We start from the raw sequence: 7,443 nt of genomic DNA, 5'->3' as shown, positions 1-7,443 counted from the left end.
ATAAAGAACAGCCCTAGTCTTATATACTTATTACCCAATTCTAGTAAAATTTTTTCAAAATTTTCAATTAAATGAACTCAAAATCATGTTTATACAATTTTATGAACGATAAAACTAGGTTTTAACACCGAAATTATTGTTACCTCAGAAAGGACATAAATTGAGAAACAAACCAAAATGTTAAAATTCATTTAAAATGGAATAGAGGACAATAAAAAGGAAAATAAAAGCCAAGTGTGGGAAAAATTACCAAGTTATCTTAAACATATGTCACATATTTCTGTAACAAATAACTGAAAATACTTTTGCTTTGGACTAAACTAAACTATTTTACCCGATGAAAGAAAAGAAGAGATGGATCTACACGATGAATCAATTCCATCATTAAAAGGAAGTAAAGTCTTCCGAAAAAGACACGCGCTTCTTGATTTAGGTCAAGAAGTTGTCGTCCAGACCAGCTGTAGGTTGACGAAAAATCTAGAAAAGTCATCACTAAAATCAGCAGGAAATCCACGGACCTCAGCATTAAACAGGGTCGCCAAGTGGTCAGATTTATCCTAACCATGAGAAGGATTTATCTCGTACAATGGGGGGGCACCATGCAAATTAGCTGGATAAGACTAATGAATCAGATCCCCAGAAAGGATAATCTTCTTAAAGATTAAAAATCAGCTTTTAAGCCTGATATTACTCAATCCTAGAGATTGACCTTAAAGATTGAGAATTCAAACTCATGGAATTCAATGATATCTAAACTCGAGCTTGAACGAGAAAATATTTTGATAAAATTACAAACCGATTTGTTTTCTAAAAACCCATTTTCAATGCGTTCATTACCATTGAACGTAAAATCCTAGGAATTCACCTGGAATTCATTAGGTCACCTGAACCAAATCGGGTGTCAACCGTAAGAATGGTGGTTGCATAGCATGGTCAAGGACAGGACCTTGTGCCAGACCGAAAAATTATAAGGGTGAGCTTTACTATTGCTCCTACCAAGGATAGTAATTGCGTCTGACACATTATAGACCATAATTAAAAGCATGTCAGGGGACATTGCCTTAACAGTTCCTTGTTCAACGCTTTCCTTTACAACCGGATGGTAGTTTACCGAAAGGTAATATACGGGACAAGTAAACTGGACGTGTTGCTTTCCTAATACAAGGTTAGCAAGTGGGTGACACAAAACTGCAAGTTTTGAGCTAAAATTTTCAAATCTGAAACCCACCAAGCCCACAAAAATATTTTGCAAACACCGGTGAAGGGTTATTCCGGAAAACTTATCTAGGGTAAAAACTAGATTTAATTTTCAAAAGATCAAATGTTTTCATAAAGATCCAATTTCCTTAATGGATCTAAAGTTTTATAGTCATGTGGGACTGTAAACCATTTCGTTACTACCATTGTTTATACCGCCGTATAGAAATCACTGATGTACAAAGTGTGAAGGATAAAGAAGTGATTCTAGTATTTCAAGACGATATTGCTTGAGGACAAGCAACGCTCAAGTGTGGGAATATTTGATAATGCTAAAAACGAACATATATTTCATAGCATTATTCCTCAAGAAAGACAAGCTTTTAGTTGCAATTGTTCTATTTAAAAGTGATATTCGTTTAAATATTAAAAGGTGAAGACAAAAGACAGATTCGACGAATTGAAGACGCAAACGACCAAAAAGCTCAAAAGTAAAAAAGACAATCAAAGAGGTTCCAATTATTGATAAGAAACGTCTCAAAATTACAAGAGTACAAGATTCAAAACGCAAAGTACAAGATATTAAATTGTACGCAAGGACGTTCGAAAATCCGGAACCGGGACCAGAGTCAACTCTCAACGCTCGACGCAACGGACTAAAAATTACAAGTCAACTATGCATATGAATATAATATAATATATAATTAATTCTTAAAATTAATATATATATTATATTATATTATATTTATAAAACGTCGGCACAAGGAAACAAGCAACATGTGAGCTCTCCCAGCTGGCCATGCGATCGCATGGCCAGGAAGAAGAAAGTCCATGCGATCGCATGGCATGAAAAGTCAGGCCACATCTCCTATAAATTCGCAGTTTGGTGAACGCAAAAACATATATATCCATCCTCTCTATATCTATACGTAAATATTTATATTTATATTTTAATTTTAATTTTAATTTTAATTTTAATCCTAATAATAAGGGTATGTTAGCAAATGTTGTAAGGGTGTAAGTCAAAATTCTGTCCGTGTAACGCTACGCTATTTTTAATCATTGTAAGTTATGTTCAACCTTTTTAATTTAATGTCTCGTAGCTAAGTTATTATTATGCTTATTTAATCCGAAGTAATCATGATGTTGGGCTAATTACTAAAATTGGGTAATTGGGCTTTGTACCATAATTGGGGTTTGGAAAAAAGAACGACACTTGTGGAAATTAGACTATGGGCTATTAATGGGCTTTATATTTGTTTAACTAAATGATAGTTTGTTAATGTTAATATAAAGATTTACAATTGGGCGTCCCTATAAATTACCATATACACTCGATCGGACAAGATGGGCGGGGTATTTATATGTACGAATAATCGTTCATTTAACCGGACACGGGAATGGATTAATAGCCACTAGAATAATTAAAACAGGGGTAAAATTATGTACAAGTACACTTGGTATAATTGATAACAAAATATTAAAACCTTGGGTTACACTCAGTCGACATCCTGGTGTAATTATTAAACAAAGTATTAAAATCTTGTTACAGTTTAAGTCCCCAATTAGTTGGAATATTTAACTTCGGGTATAAGGATAATTTGACGAGGACACTCGCACTTTATATTTATGACTGATGGACTGTTATGGACAAAAACCAGACGGACATATTAAATAATCCAGGACAAAGGACAATTAACCCATGGGAATAAACTAAAAATCAACACGTCAAACATCATGATTACGGAAGTTTAAATAAGCATAATTCTTTTATTTCATATTTAATTTCCTTTATTTTATATTTAATTGCACTTCTAATTATCGCATTTTTATTGTTATTGTATTTAATTGCACTTTTAATTATCGTACTTTTTAATTATCGCAAGTTTATTTTATCGCACTTTTATTATTCGCAATTTCATTATCGTTATTTACTTTACGCTTTAATTTAAGTCTTGTATTTATTTTTAATATTTTACATTTGGTTTTAACTGCGACTAAAGTTTTAAAATCGACAAACCGGTCATTAAACGGTTAAAACCCCCCTTTATGATAATAATATTACTTATATATATATATTTGTATTTTTATAAAAGTAAACTAATATAGCGTTAAGCTTTGTTTAAAGATTTTCCCTGTAGAACGAACCGGACTTACTAAAAACTACACTACTGTACGATTAGGTACACTGCCTATAAGTGTTGTAGCAAGGTTTAAGTATATCCATTCTCTAAATAAATAAATATCTTGTGTAAAATTGTATCGTATTTAATAGTATTTTCCTGCTAAAATTAATAGTATTTTATACCACTCTGCTCAAACATCAGATATAGAAGACAAATTGGCTGCTGATAGAAAGCAAGAGGATGAGTCCCTAGAATTAGCCAAAGCCATTGTCAAAGAATAGGATAAGGCATTTGATAAGATGGAAGCTGCTGAGAAAGCACCTGCTACTGCTCCTATAGAATCTGTTCGTACCAGTGAATTTCCTGATCATTATTATAGGAGTAGGTATGGTGATGTGATGAATAGAAGATCCAATCCCAGCAGGATCATCAAAGTAAACAGAGGGTCAAAAAGAGCGTTCAATGTTGTAAGGGAGAATAAAGTTCAAGAAAGAATAACCTATGATGAGTTAAGATCCCTTAGATTTAGTGAATGGATGGAGATCTTGGAGTATTTCATTGGTAAAGGTGAAAGTGCTATCAAAAATATACTTAAATCTGAACTCCAACAGCTCTTCAAGAAAGCAACAAGGTTTGGGAATGCACCAGTGGTGAATGTAGATGAAGTCCTCTCTCAAAAACCTAAAGGAAAGCAATCCACTGGTGAAGGACCAACCGAAAAAGGCCCCATCATTCTACCTCCCTGTATCCCTGTATTTGACCCTGCTGATGTACCTTATCTGTTCCCTGAAGCCTGGAGAATCAAATAAGAGGAGCTATCTGAAGAAGAACGAGAAAAGGATAAAGATAGATAGTCTCCTATGTGCTCAAATTGTATCTTTTGTTTAATTCACTTTTCATTCTGCTGTTGTTGTAATTACTATACATATTGTGTTGTAATGAAAGTGAAATGAGCTTATCTTCCAAATCATATCAAATTATAAGATATGGATAACTCAGCAAAAGAACCTATAACAAACTTAAAAAGGGACAAATTTACTGCCTATTTTTTATTAGGTCCCTCCGTGCTGACTTTAGTGTTTTCTCTACATGTCATAGGTTTTGTCATCATCAAATAGGGGGAGATTATTGAGTCCCCAAAATGATTAAGGATTTAATTATGACAAAACTGTAATTTATTTGTACTAAAGTGTTATGTGCAGTCAGCACAAGTTTGTTCATGTATAGACAGCAGATATTGCTGTGTCGAGTGTTTAGTTTGCTACTCAGTCTACCAGCACAAGGTAGACAGTGTTCTTCAATCAGCACAGGATGTGTACTCAGCAAATCAAGAACATGAAGTGGCTCAGCAATGAAGAACCAGCACAGCTGGAATCCAGCTCACTACACAAGACACCTATGCTCCATTATAAGCATAGTCATATCCCGAGTAGTCTACATCAATGGTACTATTCAACAGAAGTCAAAGACAAAGTTGAACAGAAAAGGACACGCGTCGGCGGCTGACAAGTGACCTTACAAGACCACGTGGAAATGCAGAAGGTTAACGCATGTGCAGACATGGGTTATACTTTGTCATCACCTAGGAAACACAACATTCTATTTGTTTAATCAAATAGTGGTGCCAAACCGAATTGGGGTGTTCCTGCAAATAGCTACCAAAGAGGAAAGAAGAGAGCATGCTCTCTGATATAGTTGTCTCCACAAGTACAGACATCCTATGTACCAGTGGACAATAGAACCATTACACGGTTAACAGGACTACTATAAATTTTTGTATCCACTATTGTAACAACTAGTGGTGTGGGTTTATTTTTATAGAGTCAAAACGTGTAATAGCTGTTAGTTTACCTCTTAGCTATAATCTAGGTAATCTGTATCAACCAACTATCATTCTGCCAAGGATAGTTGTGATTCTTTGTGATTCAATCAATAAAGAATAACTGTTGAAAATTACCTGTGACTCTATTTATTTGCATGTTTGAATACTAATCGAGTTTAACTGTTAAGTTATCTTAAAAGAAATTGTATTCACCCCCTCTACAATACTCATGTTGTTATCAAGAGACCAACACCTTTAGACGCAACTTTTAGTCTTAAGTTTTTTTTTAGAATTTTAAGTTTCAACGCTTTACTTTCTTATTATTATTTTTTTCGACCTTTTATTTTTCGACGTTTTCTGACGCACTCTTTTTCTTTCTTATTTCTCGACACTCTAGTTTTTAGGACATAGAATTTTCTATTTCTTCTCTAAAATTTCTTTAAACTTCGACAAAAAATTATTTTAAGTGGTTAAATTGATAGACATCCAAAATTTTTTGGTTCGTAGTAATAGTTAGATTTGTTAGTGGCGAGTTATGGGCTTCCGATTTAAAGGGTCCTGGCTACCTGCTGCATCTATTGGCTATTCGAAACGTGGGCAAAATCAGAAAAGTCTATTAATTTGATAACTTATATAATTTTTATTTTTATAACTAATAGGATATTCAGTGAATGCACCGAGCAAAATGTTCACCACCTTTCGTACGTTCACCACCTGTAACTCGATCAAGACATCTAGCTAATATTGTCACCGTTGATTTTTCTTTAGAATCGTCATCTAGTCGACCAAGTACTCCAATCCAAATTTCCGATAATCCATTTTTTGAACCCGACCTCACAATTGAGAATCTGGAGGATATTCAGGGACAATTCAGAGATCCTGAACCACTAATCATTCCTCCTGAACTATAAATTACTCATCTAGAGATTGTTGAGGAAGAAACCATTAAGTCAGAATCCTCTAGTGATTCAGATTCAACAAATTCAATCATGAAGAATCTGGAACCTCTAAGTATGGAAGACCGAATGAGGGCTAAACTCACTGGCCAAGGTCACGCAATTACTCAACAAGACATTAATGCGCCAGATTATGAAATCAAAGGACAAATCTTACACATTGTAACTAATCAATGCCAATTTAGTGGTGCGTCGAAGGAAGATCCAAATGAACATCTTCGTACCTTTAATAGGATATGTACTCTATTCAAAATCAGAGAAGTTGAGGATGAACAGATCTATCTCATGTTATTTCCCTGGACTTTAAAGGGAGAAGCCAAAGATTGGTTAGAATCGTTACCTGAAGGGGCGATTGATGCATGGGATGTCTTAGTTGAAAAATTTCTTAATCAATTCTTTCCGGCGTCTAAAGCCGTGAGACTTCAAGGAGAAATTGTTACGTTCACGCAAAAGCCAAATGAAACTCTATATGAGGCATGGACAAGATTTAGAAAGTTATTGAAAGGATGTCCGCAACATGGTTTAGACACTTATCAAATAGTATAAATATTTTACCAAGGATGCGACATCACTACACGAAAAGACATCGATATAGCAGCTAGTGGTTCCATTATGAAGAAAACCGCAACTGAAGCTTACAAAATTATTGATAACACTGCTTCCCACTCACATGAGTGGCATCAAGAAAAAGATATCGTTAGATCATCTAAAGTGGCTAGAGCCGATTCTAGCCATGACTTTGATTCCATGTCCGCAAAGATAGATGCTTTCAAGAGACGAATGGAAAAGATGACTAAGGATATTCACTCAATACGAATTAGTTGTGAGCAGTGTGGAGGACCACATTTGACAAAAGACTGTCTCAGTATTGAACAAACAATGGAACAAAGAGAGAATGTTTCATACATGAACCAAAGGCCTGGAAATAATTATCAGAATAATTATCAACCGCCAAGACCAAACTACAATCAAAATCAGAATTATAACCGAAATGTTTCATACAACAACTAACAAGGTCCTAGCAATCAACAAGTATCTAATAATACTTACAATCAGTAAAGACCTATTTTTCAAAATAAAGCACAAACCGATGATAAAAAGCCAAATTTAGAAGACATGATGTCGAAGCTAGTTGAATCTCAAACTCAATTTTTCACATCTCAGAAACAAACCAATGAACAAAATGCTTAAGCATTTAGAAATCAACAAGCTTCAATTCAAAATCTGGAATAAGAAGTAAGCAACCTAGCCAAGTTGATAGGTGAAAGAAAACCAGGGAGTCTACCTAGTGATACAAATGCTAACCCCTGGAATGAAACAGCTAAAGCCATTACCATAAGAA

The 7,443-nt window shown here is 34.5% G+C and overlaps 1 non-coding gene across 1 annotated transcript; it reads right to left on the bottom strand.

The window, feature by feature from the left end:
- Positions 1–6,518: 6,518 nt before the first annotated feature.
- Positions 6,519–6,625, bottom strand: LOC139887203 (small nucleolar RNA R71). Its single transcript, XR_011773042.1, has one exon. It is a non-coding gene; the product is annotated as a small nucleolar RNA R71 (small nucleolar RNA).
- Positions 6,626–7,443: the final 818 nt, after the last annotated feature.

Source organism: Rutidosis leptorrhynchoides, chromosome 1 (genome assembly GCF_046630445.1).
Source record: "Rutidosis leptorrhynchoides isolate AG116_Rl617_1_P2 chromosome 1, CSIRO_AGI_Rlap_v1, whole genome shotgun sequence".
Taxonomy (NCBI): Eukaryota; Viridiplantae; Streptophyta; class Magnoliopsida; order Asterales; family Asteraceae; genus Rutidosis; species Rutidosis leptorrhynchoides.
This window is presented reverse-complemented; position numbering and strand designations above follow the sequence as displayed.